At 45.4% G+C, this 17,979-nt stretch overlaps 1 long non-coding RNA gene across 1 annotated transcript in view; it reads left to right on the forward strand.

The window, feature by feature from the left end:
• LOC140693382 (uncharacterized) overlaps positions 1 to 17,979 on the forward strand; it is a 61,677-nt gene that overhangs the window by 24,979 nt on the left and 18,719 nt on the right. The window contains exons 13-15 of the long non-coding RNA XR_012069117.1: positions 120 to 245; positions 7,624 to 7,774; positions 8,532 to 8,639. This is a non-coding gene — a long non-coding RNA (uncharacterized lncRNA). The remainder of the gene's footprint in view (positions 1 to 119; positions 246 to 7,623; positions 7,775 to 8,531; positions 8,640 to 17,979) is intronic.

A 17,979-nucleotide genomic window follows, 5' to 3' on the forward strand; every position in this document is an offset into this window, starting at 1 on the left:
TCCACGGAGGTCAGGCCTAGTTGCTGGAATCCTGGGAGCAGAGAAGTTCTATTTCAGTTGGGAGTTGAGGGGTGGTGATGTCAGCCTGTGGCAGTTGGTGACTATCTTGCTTTATAAAGGCAGAGCCATGTGAAGATGACACCAGTGGCAGAGCCCAGAGGTGGGGAAGGATGACTTTTGTTGATGTCACTGAGCACCAGGTACAGACCTGCCTGAAGCTATCTCCCTGTGGACGTCTCAGTTAGGTAAGTCATTCTCTCCTGCCCTGTTTGCTTCTTAAAGCCACTTTGGTTTTCTGTCACTGGTTTTAAGAAAAAGTTTGACTATTCCTTCAAGCTGGCTAAATGGAGACCCTGGAACTGCAACAGTGAGGTAACAATGTGGCAACAATGGCAAATAGACTCCAGAGGCCTCTGTTCAAACAGGGGATTGTAAATGACAGGGGAGAGTACACATGGCCTCAGTGAACAGATTTGCTACTGGTAGCTCCCAGTTCCTGGATATTAGAGTGCATGCACTCAGCCAAGTCTCAGCTCTGCTGTCACACCTGCTAACCCACAACTCTCCTCTCCCACCTGCCAGGCCTAGGGGGGGCTGGACACCCCCGGGCACCTGAAACAGCCCAGGGCTTTGTGTAGTAATTTACACAGGCTGCCCCCAGTTCTGAGGGTGAGGGTGACTGGGTTCCAGTTTACAGAGAAAACAGACTAGACGTTCTCACTGGTGAGATGTGGGGGTGGGACCCCAATCTACCATCTGACCTATGACTTCGGAGTGGACAGCCTCCCCACCCTCAGCCAGGATGCTTGCTAAGCCTCGGGGCTCAGGAGTCCTGTTCCCTCCATCACCCCTCCTGGAGGTGAGAGTGGGGGGCTCTTCTCTATACAACATTCACCCCTGCAGGGGCACACGTGTGACCTCACAGTCTGTCATCCCTTCCTTATGACCTGGACCTCCTTGATGTGTGAGCACTGCAGATCATGGGTGCACACGTGGGCAGGTGCACCATGACTGAGAGGACAGCACTCCAATTTAAGCCCCCTCCATGCTCAGATGATTACATCCTGGAATTGAGGGGTTCCCAGGGGTCAGGTGGCCAATTCTGGCCTTAGGGGCAAATTCTTATCACCCAGGGGGCTAATTTTTAAATTAAATTACACATTTACAATTCAATAGTCAAGCCCCTTTCTAGGCAGCCTTGTAGCCTCTCAGCTTTTACCCCTCGCTGTGACCATGTTCTAAGCTTCAAATTGAGTGCCATTATGGACATGAACATGTCCCTGTCATGTGTCACCTTCACAGTAAGCGGCCACCCCAAACTCCCCTCCCTTCCCCTTGTCGATATCTCCACACAGGGAGTAGGGTCCTTTTGATGCAGTTGTGCAAATGTGCGAGCTAAGGGTTTAGAATGTCCAGGCTAGGAGGGGTCTTCTCCACATGGCAGGGCAGGTGGGCTGGCAGGGGGTGATGGTTCACTTGTAAAACCTCAGCTGGTTTCAGGCAGTGACCACAGACTGGCAGCCAAGGGCTCAGCTGGTGCAGAGTAAGCGGATTAAATGTGTTCACCCAGACGCCTTGGGAGTGGCAGCCCTGGAGTACGACTACAAGTGAGGAAGGTGGAGGGTCCCCAGTGCCTGGACCTCCAACTTCTAAAAATCAGGACTGAGATGTGGCTTTGAAATCAGAACACTGGAATTCAAAGCTTCCCCCACCACTTTGTCAATAATTCAGAGCAAATCAGCCTCAGTTTTCTCACGTGTAAAATGAGAACTTTGAAGCCTCTCCCTCTGAGGGTGTGGAGGGAAGTAAATGCGGTGACAGCAGAGCACAGGAGCTGTCTGGGCTGAGCCTGCATACAGGCAGGCCTTTGTTGCTGCCATGACCACTGTCTTCCAGGGCAGGGTCTGCACTCGTTCCCTGTGAAGGTCCAGACAGTAAACATTCTAGGCTTTGAGGGACCTACAGTCTGTGTCACAACTACCACCCTCTGCTGTTGGAGGGCAAAGGCAGCTCCTGCAGTAGGTAGTCCAGGCTCGCACCCCCGCTTCCTGACATAAGTATTCCTGAGATACAATTTTCACATAACTTTGTTGGCTTTAGGTGTGCAGCATAATGACTTCTTACATGTGCATATTGTGAAATGATCAGTTCATTAACTTTACTTGACGTCTGTCATCACCCATAGTGACACACTATTTTCCTTGTGATGAGAAATTTTAAGAGGTACTCTCTTAACTAACAAATGCACAACGCAGTGCTGTTAACTACAGTCACCTTGCAGTACATTATGTCCCCAGGACTTGTTTATCTTCTAACTGGAAGTTTGTACATTTTGATTATCTTCCCGAATTTCAATCACCCCCTGACTCACCTCTGGCAACCACCAACCTGATCTCTGTTCCTATGTGTTTCGGTTTATTTTGTAGATTCCACATATAAATGAGATCATAGGTATTTGTCTTTCTGTCTTATTTATTTCACTTAGCATAATACCCTGAAGGTCCACCCAAGTTGTCACAAATGGCAGTATTTCACTTTTTTAATGTCTGAATAAGATTCCATTTTATATACATATATATGCATCACGTTTTCTGTACCCATTCATCTGCTGATGGACACTTAGGTTGTTTACATATCTTGGTTATTGTAAATAATGATACAGTGAACATGAGGGTGCAGTTGTCTCATTGACATAGTGATTTCATTTCCTTTGGATATATTTCCTGCAGTGGACTTGCTGGATCATATGGAAGTTCTAATTTTAAATTTTGGGGGAGCCTTCTTACTCTTTTCCCGAGTGATAGCACCAATTTACATTCCCACCAACATTGCACAAGTTTCCCTTTACTTCACACCACCACCATCACTTGTTATCTCTTGTATTTTGATGACACCCACCCTGACAGGTGAGAGGGGGTATCTCATTGTGGTTTTGATTTGCATTTCCCTGATGGTGAGTGATGTTGAGCACCTTTTCATGTACCTGTTAGACATCTGTGTGCCTTCTTTGGAAAAATGTCTATTCAGTTCCTCTGCCCACTTTTTAAATCAGATTGCTTGTTTTTTGCTGTTGAATTGTAAGAGTTTTTTATATGTTTTGGGTGTTAACCCCTTATCAGATATATAGTCTGAAAGTACTTTCTCCCCTTCTGTCTGTTATCCTACCCTCTGCTTTCTGGATGACAGGGGTCCAGGCACTTGGGAATCTCTGCTTCTCACGTGTTTCCAATGGTGGGTGGGTGAGGGCTGTGTTCTGATAAAAGTGTGCACAACCGTGGGTCACTACCCCTTAGTTTAGAAGGTGGGCTCTGAAGAGTGCAGTGTGGGCAGGGATGTTTCCCTGAAGTCATCATTTGGATGGTCATGTGCTCTGGAACTCACATCATCTAGCCCGGGTGTGATGGGGCAATTTGCAAAGGGAGGACCTTGTAGCTAAGACACTGACCAGGTGATCTTGTGTCTTGTTGGAAGGACCTGGAGTTTGTGTGGAACAGGGACTCCTCCAGGTCACAAGGCTCAGTTCAGACTTCTGGGATGCAGAGACCTGCTCAGAGCCACTGTCACTGAGGAGGGAAGGGCCTCAGGCAGGAGGGAGGAGTTGCTGGATTTCACTTGCCCTGTTTGTCAAGTTTCAGCTCTGGTGATGTGTGGAACATGGGCTTAGCTTTGGGAATGTAAGAGGAGAGGTTCCTGGGGAAGGGCTGGCTTTTTCCTCTGATTGAGGTCCTACTGTGTGCCAATCACAGCAGTCCTCTGAGTCAGGGCTGGAAAGCCAGGCACAGAGAGGTCAGGGAGTTTCCAAGTCACACAACATTAGGGGCATCATTAGGGTCTGATGCAGACCTGACGCCCAGCCCACATTCTCTCTCCTTTCTCAGGACCATCATGATCCCGCATGTCAGAATCACCCAGAGAGGCCCAGGTATGGGCACTGGGACCTTTCCTGCCTAACATGCCAGGAGCCTTAAGAGGGACGACAAGACACTTCCTGAGTCCATGATGCCCAGAGGCTGCTCTTAGCAAGAGGCTCAGCACACACTCCTGGATGAATCCTAGCTCTGTCCTGAGTCACTCTGTCCTCCCTGCCTCAGTTCTTCTGCCCACATGGGGCTGCAAACAGCAGCCACTTCACAAGGGTCTATGGAACCTCCAGGATCCTGGAAGCAGCGCCCTCACACAGGGAGCACGGTCTCCTTAACTTTTCCTCACCTCTTTGCTGGATGTAGAGTCCCAGAGGGGCCCTGGCTTGTCCCAATTCTCACCCCAGATCAGGGTCCAGCAGGGGGTGGTGTCCAGGCTGGACTCTGTCCTCTGCCCCTTTTGGTGACCCTCATTCATTGCACCTTGGCTGCCTGGACACTGTCTTCCAGGGGCCACTCTGTGCCTCCCACACCTACCTAGCATCCACCCACCCTGGGTTACTCCAGCGCCCTCTGGCCCTTGGCCACACACCTACTCCGTGTTGAGTGGAAATGAGGTGACCGACATGCTGGGCCTCCTGGACAGTCTGGAGGAGCCCGATATCCCCAACCTGCCCACCACACCAGGTGCCCAAGATGGGGAGAGGGTGTGCCTCCATTCATACTCTGATTTGCTCAGATTCTCAGCACCTACTTTGCTGGGTGGATATGGGGGCAGAGGTATGATGTAAAAGCAGGAGACATGGACAGCAGACCATGAGAAGGGGGCTAGCCCAGGCTGGTCTCATAACCCCCTTAGATTTGACTTTATCATCTTTAAAGTGGGACAGACTCTTGTGAGGTGAGCAGGATCCTGACCCATAGCCAGGCACTGTCCTACACACCTTAGAGAAGCTTACTGACTCCTCATGAAAATCTGTGGGGCAGGGACAGGCATTATCACCCATTTCTGCAGAAGTAACTGAGGCGCAGAGAGAACAGCTGAGGTGACCACCCCAGATTACAGAGCCCAGGTCATCTGGTTCCAGTGTCCAGGCTCATGGTAAGTGCCCATTCTGGGTTTTCCTCCTCCCTTCATCCTCCACTGGGACCCATGGCCGCAGCCTCATCTCAGTGTGATTGTTCATGGGGAGCAGGGTGGTTGCACTGAGGGCCCGTTTCTCTGAGGACTGCTTTCCCAGAAGGCTCAAGGGGTTGACTGTATTCACTACTGGACACCCAGGCCTGGGCCCAGGCCAGCCACACTGCAAAGCCTGAATCAGTGATTGTTGAGTGAATACCTGAACCTCTGCGTGTATCTGCATGTTGCCCCCATTTCCTCATCTCCACAGCTGGCTACCCGGCCAAAACGTTGTGTAATCAGGCCTGGGCCAGGGACAGTCAAGGGGACCAGAGCTGCTCAGCTGGGGACAGGAAGCCTCAGGGGCCCTGTGGCTGTCCCAAGCACCTCCTGGGGCAATTCACAGGGAAGCCCAGACAGCTTCCAGGAACAGCAATCAGGTCCCAATCCCAGGGGTATAGGGTAGGTCTTGAGGGGTGTTCCTGAGACTGACTTTGTGTATGAAGGGGGCCTGGGGGTCAGGCTTCTTTCAACGTCCATTCCAGGCCCACACCCCTGCTGTCAGCATGGAGCTAGTCATAAAGGACACAGGTCGTGGGGCCAAGGCTATAGCAGGGCTCTGCTCCCTCTCTGTGGCTCAGTGTCCTCATCTGTAACAGAGAACTAGTAACAGGGCCATGGGAGGGCTCACTGAGACCCTCCTCTGTGGCTTTGGTTGGACACTGCCCTCTCTCTGCTCAGTGCCCTTCTCTGTAATAGAGAACTAGTAACATTTTTCTTAGCCCGTTTTGGCCCCATTTTTCTGAGTCTCTTTCTACATTGGGCCCAGGGCTTTCACAGAGATCACAGACTTGGGATGTAATCAGAGTGTGGTCACAGCCCTAGTGGTCTCAATTGAGGCCAGAGGAGCTTCAGGGGGGATGGGAATCCAGAACTGCTTCATGGAGGAGGTAAGATCTGAGCTGTCTCCCCAAGGATGAGCTGTCATCTAGCTGAGGCCTGGCATTGAGCAGGACCCATGTACATGGTTAATGAGGGTGTGAATGAATGGATGGGCACCCCTCTAACAGAGAGTGAGGGGGGAGTCCCCTAGGCCAAAGCAGGAAACACAGGGCACCCTGGGGGAGCAGAGGGCGGGGCTGCAGTGTGATGCCTGCCTCACCCTTTATGGGTGTCTTGCCACCACTTTAGCGTGTGTTCTGGTGGATTTAGAGACCTTTCCTCTCCTCTGCTAAAGTATCCTGCTCTTCATTCCCAGCAACATCCGCCTGTGTCACCTCAGTGTCCCCAAGTGGACCTGGACCTGTCTTGTGGGAGATTGTGAAGAGGGATTTGGTGTGCATCCCAAGAATGAAGTGGGAGGGAGAGGATAATAGGGACCTCCATAGGGGATCATGGGCTGGGAGACATCGGAGGGGTGGGGAAGGCAGAGCCTCAGAGCTGTAGGATCCTGCTAGTGGTGGCTCCTTCACGAGGGGCTTCACAGGAAGGAAGCAAACATGGGGTAAAGGCAGAGCTCAGTTTGGGGCTTGCTGACATGGAACAGCTCATCACAGAGATGTCCAGAGGAGCTGGATGTAGGGAACGAAGATGCCACTGATGTCAGGGTCAAAGCCTGAGACCCAGATGTGGTGGGGCGGTGGTGCAGGGGAAGGGGCTTGAGGATATCAAGATGTTCATTCATTGGGGTCCTCAGGGTGGGGACCTTCATGTTCATTTCATAGCCACCTGGTGCCTGACAGAGTTAGGCTTAGGGAGGTCACTGAGTAGACACGTGCCGATAACCTAGATTCTCCTCTTTCCACATAAAGTCCCTGGTGTGAAGCCAGCAGGCACTCTTCAGAGTCATACACCCTCACCCATGGGCTCTCTGTGCCTAGAGCCCAGTGGCCCCTTACCTCCCACTCCCCACTGCAGGACCCTTTGCACACCTGCATTTCCACAAGCTATAAAACATCTTCTCTTGCTGTGTGTTTACCCTATGAAACCTCATTGCCCCAGGAAGAGAGAACTCACATCCTTCCTTTATTAAATTGGTAAAGCCTTTTGTTCAGAGAAGCCCCTGACAGATCTCACAACCAACAAGGTACCTGTGCATGAATTGATCATGCAGCCCCCTCCTCCTTGTGTGCACAGCACCCCCCCAATAACAGACCCCACACACTCAACATTGGCTCTCGTGTAGGCACCTCTTGCCTGTGTGGCCTGATGTTGCCTATAGCAGTGTCCCTATTGAACTTTCCTAAACCCTTCTCAGACGCTGGTAATTCTTTACCAACCCAAGTAATTAGCCTGCCATTGTGCCCACAACACCTGAAACAGAGTTGACTAAATTATGCAGACTGATGTTGCAGGTTAATTTGCTATTAAGGTGAAATCAAGGTTTACAAATGAAAGCAACATACATACTCAAGGCAGGACTAAGAACTCACACGGATAACTAAGACCCTCCACATACATCCCACTTTGCCCTTAGGGCCTTTGGGATGGCTGCTCTTTCAGCCAGGCTCTCTCTCCCCCTGCTTCTTAAACACCTCCAGGAATCTGCTCAAATGTCCTCCCTGACCTTATTTTTCTCCATGGAACATATCACCTCCGGACATTGTATATATTTTACTTAATTTTCTCTGTGTCCCCCACCAGGCTGTCTGCTGCATGAGGATGGAGACCTGACTGCTTCAATACCTGCTGTGCCCGGTATCTGGAACCCACCCAACACAGTAGGACCTCAGAGATTGTGTGACGGGTGTGTGATCACTGTAGGCCACAGACAAAAGCCTTCCCAGCAGTCATGGTAAGAGTCATTCATACTCTACTTACTGAGCCCTACTGTGTGCTGGTTACTGACCTGGGTGGGAGGCATGCAGTGGATTAGACACAGTGAGCACACACAGCATGTTAGGAGGGACCTGTGCTCTGGAGAGCACATAAGGCTGGGGGAAGTCAGGAGTGCAGGAGTGGAGGAGAAGAGGGCCAGGTGGAGACAGTGGTGCCAGAGGAGACAGAGAGGTGGGGCCCAGGTCGTGTAGGGCTTTATGGCTCCTGTGAGGGCTTTTCCTCAGGGCAGCGGAACCATGGCTGGGTACGGAGCAGGGGCCCGTGTCCTGAATGCTATGCAGGAAATGGAGCAGGTGTCTGCTGGGGAGATGTGCTTGGAGGAGGCTGTCCCTGTAGACTGTGCAGGCAGAGAAGGCTCCTCTGAGGAGGTGACATCTGAGCTGAGCCCTTGTATGGACCGTGTTTCCACCTTCTGTAGACTGGATGCTTTCATCTGCCCTGCAGCCCTGTGCAGGACACACCCTGTTCTCAGTCACCTGGACTTGGCCTCCTGCCTCCCTTGTGGGCCCTCCCACCCCAGAAGGAGTCCTTCTAGATCTAACTCACTACCTCCTCCACTGGACTTGGACTCACACTGAGCCACTGTCCACCTGCCCAACTCACCCAGAGTCAAGTCCAGAAACTTGGGGGAGCCCCTCCACCACAGAGCCCATGAACTTACTCAAATGGCCAGTCCTCAGCCTGCTCACATGCCTCACACTCCCCTCCTGCAGAAACCCTGTGACAGATCATGTCCACAGCACCCTGCTCCTCCGATCCTGACCCCAGGCTTTCCCATGGGGTGTGACCCCGCATGGGTTGCAGTCCCCTCCTCCAGTCTGGTGAGTAGAAACTACCTTTTCTTTTTTCTTTTGTTAATATATTTATTTTTTTAATTTTTATTTTATTGAGTTATAGTCAGTTTGCATTGTTGTGTCAATTTCCAGCATAGAACATAATTTTGTCAATTGTGTTTACTCTTTCAAGAAACCATCTCTTGGCTTGATTTTTTTCAAATGTTTCTTATATCTCTATTTTATTTATTTCCTCCCTGATCTTTATTATTTCCTTCCTTCTGCTTACTTTTGTTATTTTTGCTCTTCTTTTTCTAATTCTTTTAGGTGGTAAGTTTGATTGTTTATTGCAGTTGTTCCTCGTTTTTGAGGTAGACCTGATTCTCTCGCTATAAACTTCCCTCTAAACACTGCCTTTTCTGGATCCCATAGGTTCTGTATGGTTGTGTTTTCATCATCATTTGTCTGAATGTGTTTTTTATTTCTTCTTTGATTTCACCATCCACCCATTTTTTTTTTAAAGTAGTATGTTGTTTAGCCTCCATACTGTCATTTATTTCTCCTTTATTTTTCTGTAGTTCATTTCTAGTTTCATGGTATTGTGGTCAGAAAAAGTTGCTTCAAATATTTTCTATCTTCTTCAAATTGTTAATACTTCTTTTGTGACAAAGTATATTATCTATCCTAGAAAATGTGGTATGTGCACTTGAGAAGAATGTATGTTCTATTTTAGGGAAATATAATGTTCTGAAAATATTACCCAAGACAAATTGTTCTATTGTATCATTTAATTTCTATGTTGTCTTATTAATTTTATGTATGGAATATCTGTCCAGTGATGTTAATGGATTGTTAAAGTCTTCTACTGTGATTGTGTTCCGATCAAATTTTCCCTTTTTATCTGTTAGTATTTTCTTGTTATCTGTTATGTATTTAGGTGCTCCTATGTTGTGTTCATATATGTTAATGAGTGAAATATCTTCATCTATGACTCCTGTAATCATTATAAAATGTCCTTCTTAATCTTTCTTTATAATCTTTGTTTTAAAGTCTATTTTATTTGAAATCACTGTTGATATTCCTGCTTTCTGGTCATTTCCATTTGTGTGGAATATCTTTTTCAATCCTCTCACTTTCAATCTATGTGTGTCCTTCTCCCTAACGTGGGTTTCTTCTATACAGCGTATTGTAGATACTTGCTTTATTATCCACTCTGCACTCTATGTCCTTTGATTAAAGCATTTAGTCCACTGACATTTATATTAATTATTGATAGAAATGTGTTTATTACACTTTGAACTTTGTTTTGCAGTTCATTTTGTATTTCCTCTTTGTTCCTTACTTTTTCTTTTTGTGGTTTGATAATTTTCCTTTTTATTATCTTGGTGTCTTTTTAGTTTTGTGACTCTATTGTAACTTTTTGGCTTGTGGTTAACCTACTTTGTACATATATAAACCCATTACTATATCTGTTTGTTTTAAACAGATAGTAATATAAGCTCAAACCCATCCTACCAAGAACAAAAAAGAGAGAGAGACAGAGAGAAAGAGAGAGAGAGAGAAACCTGTATATTTTCTTGCTCGCCTCTCCCACCCTTAATGATTTAGATGCCCTCTTTTATGATTTCATGTTTATTCTGTTGTAATTCATTGTAGCAATCACCTTTCCAATTATGGTTTTCTCCTTTTTGCAGCATCCTGCTTCTTTTCTATTTAGAGTAGGTCTTTCAATATTTCCTTTAGCATAGGTTTAGTGTTGCTAACTTCTTTTAGTTTTTGCTTGTCTGTGAAGTTCTTTATCTCTCCTTCTATTCTAAAGGATACCCTTGCTGGATAAAGTATCCTAGGCTGCATCATTTTTTCATTCAGGACTTTGAATATACCTTGCTTCTCCCTTCTGGCCTTTACTGTTTTTGTAGAGAAATCAGCTGAAAGTCTTATGGGGGTTCCCTTGTATCTCATTCTTTGTTTTTCTCTTGCTGCCTTTAGAATCATTTCCCATTCTCAACCCTGGTCATCCTGATTGTAATATGTCTTGGTGTGGGTCTGTTTGGGTCCTCCTTGTTTGGGACGCTCTGTGTTTCCGGTACTTGGATATCTGATTCCTTCTTTAGGTTTGGGAAGTTTTCAGTCATGATTCCTTCAAATATCTTTTCAATCTCCTTTGTTCTTTCTTCTCCTTCTGAGACCCCCATTATGAGTAGGTTGGCATGCTTTATGTTATTCCATAGGTCCCTTATATTGCTTTCATTGGTTTTTATTTGTTGTCTCTCAGCTGTTTTGTTGTCCTGTCTTCTAAGTCACATATTCATTCCTCTCAATTATCCAGCCTACATTTTACATCCTTTACCTCAACTCTCATCTCAGCAAATGAGTTTTCCAATTTTCACTGGCTCCTCTTTAGAGTTTCAATTTCGTTATTTGACATATTCTCTGTCTCTATACACAATCTCTTTTAGTTTCTTCAGTACTTTGATCACTCCTTTTTTGAAATCATCTAGTAGACTATCAATGTCTATTTCATTGATTGTTCTTTCAGGGGGTTTATCTTGTTCTTTTAATTGAGACAGGTTGCTCTGCTTTTTTATCTTGCTTATATCTCTCTGGCACTATGGCTTATGGAGTATCAGTTATCTACTGTGGTCTTTTAAGAGTTTACTTATTTATATAAAATGGATGCAGAAATAAAACTAAGCACAAAGAAATTAGTTTTAAAAGCAGTATAATCAATAACAGAAGAACATATTGAAACAAGATAACAATTGAGTTGGGATGAATTTTTAAAATATTAAAGGAAGAAAAAATATTTGACAACAGAGTATAATCACAACAGAAGAAAAAAACAAGGATAAAAATGAAATTAGACAAATTGAAAGATAATAATAAAAGTATTTTAAAAGAAAATTTTAAAAGGGATTAAAAATAGAAATATAAAAATTATTTAAGAAGTAACATTTAAAAAGTAAAAGAAAATGGAACAGAAAAAGAAAAGAGTATGTTCCCGTGGAGACTGTGTGCCCTTAGTAATTTTATCAAGAGGTCCTTCTTAAATATGTGTGGTTACCAAGTCTTACTTCTGTGCCTTTTCTCTGTTATCCCTTTGGTTAATGATGTGGCCATTAACCTGTTAACCAGAGCCTACCCTGGCTATTGAATGGGGACTCCTCTTTGTTTTGTGGTTGTCACAGCTCCTGCCCTTGCCTTGCTTCATGAACTCAGCTCATTGTTTACAGAGACCCTCTGGTCACACCCTTGGTCTGTGCTGCTCCCAGTGCCTGTAGGTAGACATGTCACATCTCCTCCCAGTGCTGCATCTTGGTGCTGCACTCCTGCATGGTAGGTGGGCAGGTTGTGCCCCTTCCCAATGCCGTGTCCAGGTGCAGCAGTCCTCCACAATAGTTGGGTTGGTTGCTCCCATATTCAGTGCAAGTCCCCACTCCACATCTGTTCCACACTCTGTGGGTGGGCTTGAGGCAAATGGCCACACCAGCCCTAGTCCCTGCTCTTTGCCAGAAGTTTGCTCCTTGTTCATTTGTCTTAGAGGTGTGAGTTCGTAGAGGCACCAGGACAGAAACTTCCTATATGTCTGGGGATGTAAACAAGTCTCAGTCCCACCTATGAGGTTGCAGAACTGCCAGGTACATATTCAGGTTTCAACCCCATGTCTGCCTGGGTGGGTATGATGGCTGTGGCTGAGCCTCATCTCTCTTATTCTGAGAAATCACCAGTTATGTTGCCATGAGTCAGCAGAAACAAAGGACGAAACACCCCTTCCCTCAGGCAAGCCAGCAATATTGCTTTGCTTTATTTTTTTTCTTATTTTATGGGAGGCCCAGGCTGTTCTGACCTGTATACAATCCAAGCAGATGTCCACAGCACACTGCAGTCCCCCAGGGTTACCTATGTACAGTCATCCAGAGTCTGCCTGGATCCAGCAGCCTGTCCCTTCCCATCCCTGATTCACTTCTAGGTTTGGGGGTTGTTGTCACACTTTGTGCCCATTTAACTTAATTCTGTCAGTCAAGGGTGGTTCTGTACACATCTGGGCCTCAGAGGTTCCCTGTCCATCCTGCTGACCTCTCCGTTGGAAAGAGGGAGACCCAGTCAACCAGCACTATCCCTCCTTTGCTGCTCCCTCTTCAAAGGACCAACCCCAAGCCATTTTGCATTTTCTTCCTTCTTTTTGCCTTTTCTCCTACCAGATTGGTGGCACATTTTGTCTTTTGAAGATGGCAATGTTTTATCAAAGCTCAGCAGATGTCCTGAGTGGATGGGTGTGTCTGTGAATGTCAGTCTTGGTGAATTTATTGGAGAGGATAAGATACAAGCATCCTTCTACTCCACTATCTTGGCCTTTCTGCAAGAATATACACTCTTAATAATTTTGTCATAAGGTTATTTTTAACTATGGGTGGTTGCCAAGTCTTCCTTCCACGCCTTTTGCCTGTTATCCCCTTTGTTGGTGGTGTGGCTGGTGTTCTGGTGGCCTGAATCTGCCCTGGCTATTGAGCAGGAGCTCCTTTTTTTCCTGTGGTTGTCACACTCCTGCCCATATCCTGCTGTGAAAACTCCACTTGCTGGTTCCAGAGGCCGTCTAGTCGTGCCCCTGGTCTGTGTCCCAGCATCTGTAAATGGGTGGTCTGCACCCCCCACCAGATGCCTGGTCCCAGGACCACACTTGTGCAAGGTAGTTGGCAGGTAGCTCCCCTGCCGCATTAGGTCCATGCTTTGTAGGTGGACTCAGAGGAAACAGCTGCACTAGCCCTCACCCCTGCTCTGTTCCAGAACACTGCTTCTTGTGCATTTGTCTTAGAAGAGCCAACTCAGAGAGGCATCGGTGTGTAATGGTCCCTTCTTCTTGGGACTGTAAACAAATCTCATTCCCACCTATGAGATTGTGGAGCCCCTAGGTAGGGATTTGGGTTTTGACCCCTCCTCTACCTGGGAACCATGCACCAGAAAATATAGTGGCTATGGCTGAGCCTTGACTCTCTTCTCCCAAGAAGTCTCCAATAATGGCACTGTGGGTCTGCGGACACAAAGGCTATGGCTACCCTTCCTCCCAGGGCACACCAGCAGTGTTTTCTGCCTTTTTTTTTTTTGTATTTTATGGGGGACCCAGGCTATTCTGTATACTCTCCCAGCCATGGCACACAGAACATTGCAGTCCCCCAAGTTTTCCTCTGTAGAGTCAGCCCAAGTCCTCTGCTCAACTCAGACAGCCTGTCCCATCCCACACCTGCTGGTTCGCATCTAGGGCTGGGGATCGTTGGGACCCTTTGTGCCCCATTAACTTATTTCTGTCAGTCAAAGTCTATTCTATACAGATCTGAGCCTGTGAGGTTCCATCTCCATCCTGCTGAACTGGCCAATGGAGTTGGAGAGACCCAGTGTATTAATGCTATTCCTCCTTTGCAGCTCCCTCCCCATTGGAATGGTCCAGAACTATTTTCCTTTTTCTTCTTTTCTCCTGTTCTCCCACCAGATTTGTGGAAAATTTTATCTTTTGAAGAAGTCAATATTCTGTCAAAGTTCAGCAGGTGTTCTGGGTGGTGGGTGTGTCTGTTGATGTCACTCTTGGTGAATTTGTGGGAGAGGGTGAGCTCTGAGCATCCTTTTTATTCCACCATCTTTCCTCCTCCTTCACTCTTTTTCTTTTGATTGGAACATTTAGTCCATTGACATTTATAGTAGCTATTTTATAGATGTGGGTTTATTGCCATTTTGAAATTTGTTTTCCAGTTGATTTTGGTAATTATTTGTTTCTTTCTTTTAATTATTTTTTTTTTGTGGTTTGATAAATTCCTTTTCTATTAGCTTGGTTTCTTTTTGGGTTTTATGACTCTAATATATACTTCTGATTTGTGGTTACTTTGTCATTCAAGTATGGTAACCCCTTACTTCATCTGTTTGGTTTTAGTTGATAGTCATGTGGGCTCAAGTGCATCCTAAAAAGAAAGAAGACAAAGAGAAAAAAGGAAAAAAAAGAGAAAAAAATATATATTCTCTTGCTCTCCTCTTCCACCTTTCATGATTTTGCTATTCTCTCTTTCTTGTTTGCCTTCTTGTTTTCTTTATTGACTTACTGACTTATTTATATCCTCATGTTTTCCCTTGCAACTCACTGTATTTATCGCATTTCCAATTATGGTTTCTTAATTTCTATAGCTTCCTGTTTATTTTTTATTTAGATTAGAACTTTCAAATTGTTTTTTAGCATAGATTTAGTACTGCTGAATTCTTTTAGTTTTTGCTTGTCTGTGAAAATCTTTCTCTCTTTCTGTTCTAAAGGATAGTCTTTCTAGATAGAATATCCTAGTTTGCAGCCTTTTTCTTATTCAGGACTTTGAATACATCTTGCCACTCCCTTCTGGCCAGAAGATTTTAGGTAGTGAAATCAGCTGAATGCTTATGGGACTCCCTTGTAACAAACACTTTGTTTTTCTCTCACTGCCTTTAGAATATTTTATTTTACTTTAACCATTTTAACTATAGTATGTCTTGGTGTAGGTCTGTTTGGTTTCTCCTTGTTTGGGACCCTCTGTGCCTCCTGTACTTGGATAATTCTTTCCTTCTTAAGGTTTGGAAAGTTTTCAGTCATGATTTCTTTAACTATCTTTTCAATCCCACTTTCTCTTTCTTCTCCTTCTGGGACTCACCATTATGCATAGGCTGGCACACTTTATATTATCTTGCTTTAATTGGTTTTTATTGACTTTTCTGTCTGCTGTTCTTTTTGGGTTATTTCTTTTATCTTGTCTCCTAAGTCATTTATTCATTCCTCTGCATTATCTAGTCTTCTTTTGATTGCCTGTAGTTGAATTTTCTATTTTTAACTAGCTCTTCTTTATAGTTTAAATTTTCTTTTTAAAGTTTTCTGTCTCTATTGATAGTCTCTTTTAGTTCTTTCAGTGAGTTGATCATTTCCTTTTTGAAATCTAGTAGACTATCAAAGTCTATTTTACTGATTGTTCTTTCAGGGGATTTCTCTTGTTCTTTTAATTGAAAGTGGTTCCTCGGCTTCTTTATTTTACTTATATTTCTCTGGCTCTATGTATTTCTTTTAGACCCGTTTCTGAGCTGTGATATGTAGTAGGCAGGGTTGGAGCAATTCAGTTGTGAAGAAGAATAGGCAGAAGATGTTCACTGGGGAGTTCTCTCTGTGGTGTTGCCTGTCACTTGTTATGCAGACTTACAAAGTACTATTTGTTGATGTTGGCTTTATCCCTGCCTTAGCTATGGGAATGTCAGCCACCTACTCTGGTGCCCCTCAGGTTCTGAGCCCCAGGAAACATCAGTGCAGATCCAGCAGTGTCAGTCCCTTGGACCTGCCTTAGCAAGTGTGCAGTCACACACATGAATTTGTGGTCCACTACAGGTTCACCTCAAACCCCAATCCCGCACCCACATATGGAACCATACACCACCCTGTTGTAAATACCCTCACTGGCCACCCTTCTTGAGTCAGAACTCCACTCACTGCTTGTAAGTCTCAGAGGTGTGGATCCACAAAGTGACCAGATACAGCAAATCCACCCTCTCTGCCTGGGGCTGTAAACAAATCTCAGTCCTGCCTGTGAAGTTGCAATGGCACAGGGTATGGAGTCAACATTCAGCTCTGCCTTTGTGCAGCAGTGTTGGCTATCACCAAGCCCCATTTCTCTTCTCATGAGAACACACCAACAATGGAGCCAAGTGGAGAAAGTGACTTTGGCACAGCTGTGTTTCATTCCTCCCCCATTATACCAACATTGGTGCTTTTTTATGAGAGTTTCAGTCTGTTCTGTTCCACACACACACACACAGCCAGAGCTCACACTGCCCTCTAGTTTCCTGAGGCTGCCTCTCTGCAGTGTGACCCAGCCCTCTGCCTGGGCTCTTCACTGACTCCAGTAGCCAGTTCTGGCTCATCCCTGCTAGCTCATGTCTAGGGCTGGTCATCACAGGGACCCTCTGTGTCAGTTTTCCCCAGGTCTGCCTGCCATGCAGTTGCCACTGTCTCCTCCAAACCTTGGAAGCTCTGCTTCTTTCCTAGCTGATCTCCCAGCTAGAGAGGTTGTGTCCCAGTGTGAGTGTGCCTTTCTTCCTATGCTACTCTTTCCCTGCAGGATCAGTTCTGCACTGAATTTTTCTTTTCTCTTTTTACTCCTTGCCATATTTTGTGAGAATCTTCCTGTATTTCAAAATAAGAGACACTCTACCAGAGTTCAGGAGGTTTCTGTGCAATTCAATGTTTTTGTAGATGTAATTCTTTGCGTATTTGTGGGAGAGGTCAAGCTGTGAGTCTGTCTACTCTGCCATTTTGGCTCCTTCAAATTTTAAAATAGGGCTAGGTCTTTCTTAATTACTCTTAACAAGCTGTTGTAGTTTTCAGCGTACATGTCTTGTAATTTTTCCTTGCCTCTATTGGATGCTGATTCAGAACATACACAACCTTCTGGAGAAACCTGTCCCACCCTGCCATTTACTGCCAAATAGCTGGCCTGTGTCTGAGTCACCAAAAGGTTTTGTTCTTTATCTGATTCTTAATTCTTTAGAATTTATCATTTTACTCTCATAAATGCTGATTGTACTTGTAACAAATATTTTAAAATAAAAATAATAAACTTTATTCTATAGGTGAAATATGAATGAATCTCAAGTAACATATGCTTTTAATACCTTAGAATTAGTAAAGCAACATAGATACATTATAAACGCTTGAAATGTTGCCTAAAGGAAAAGTGCAGAGATTTGCAAATCCCACTCCCAGAAGTGACCGTCATTAATGGTTTGGTGACCATCTCTCAGTCTCTATCTCTCTCATTCTCTCTGCCTCTGTCTCTCACACACCACAAGATTCATTTACATCTATGATGATTTGACACATATGTGGTCATAGAGATGGCATCTTGGATGTAGATGATGGATTAACAGGCATCCAAACTGAGGGCTTCCTTGACATCAGGTAAAGACCTAGCACTCATTTTTCCAGCTGCACAACAATCATTCCTCCATCTGAACCAGAACTGATGAATCCTACCCCCTCTCCATGAACATTAGTGTTGCTTCCATTTCCCTAGTAGTTTAAACAGGACTGTGATGAACATCCTTGAAAAGACATCTTTGAAAAATTGTGCAAGAATTTTAGTATGATCAACGGTAAGCATTAGCACTGCTCGAAAAGTGGTGCACTTGTGGATCTGTGATGCATCCTGCATACTGTTCTCCCAGAGAGGATAGTCTGCTCACTCTTCCCTCCAGGGGATCTACTGTGGCCTCTGTCTCCTCATGTTGTCACTAGAGCTGGTTGTCACCAGGCTAAAGGCCTGCCAGTGTGATATTGACCAATGCTGTCTCCGAAGTGTGAACATCTTGCATTCTCACTTGCGAGGTCGAGCATCTCTAA

This window comes from Vicugna pacos, unplaced genomic scaffold (genome assembly GCF_048564905.1).
Source record: "Vicugna pacos unplaced genomic scaffold, VicPac4 scaffold_19, whole genome shotgun sequence".
NCBI classification, from domain to species: domain Eukaryota; kingdom Metazoa; phylum Chordata; class Mammalia; order Artiodactyla; family Camelidae; genus Vicugna; species Vicugna pacos.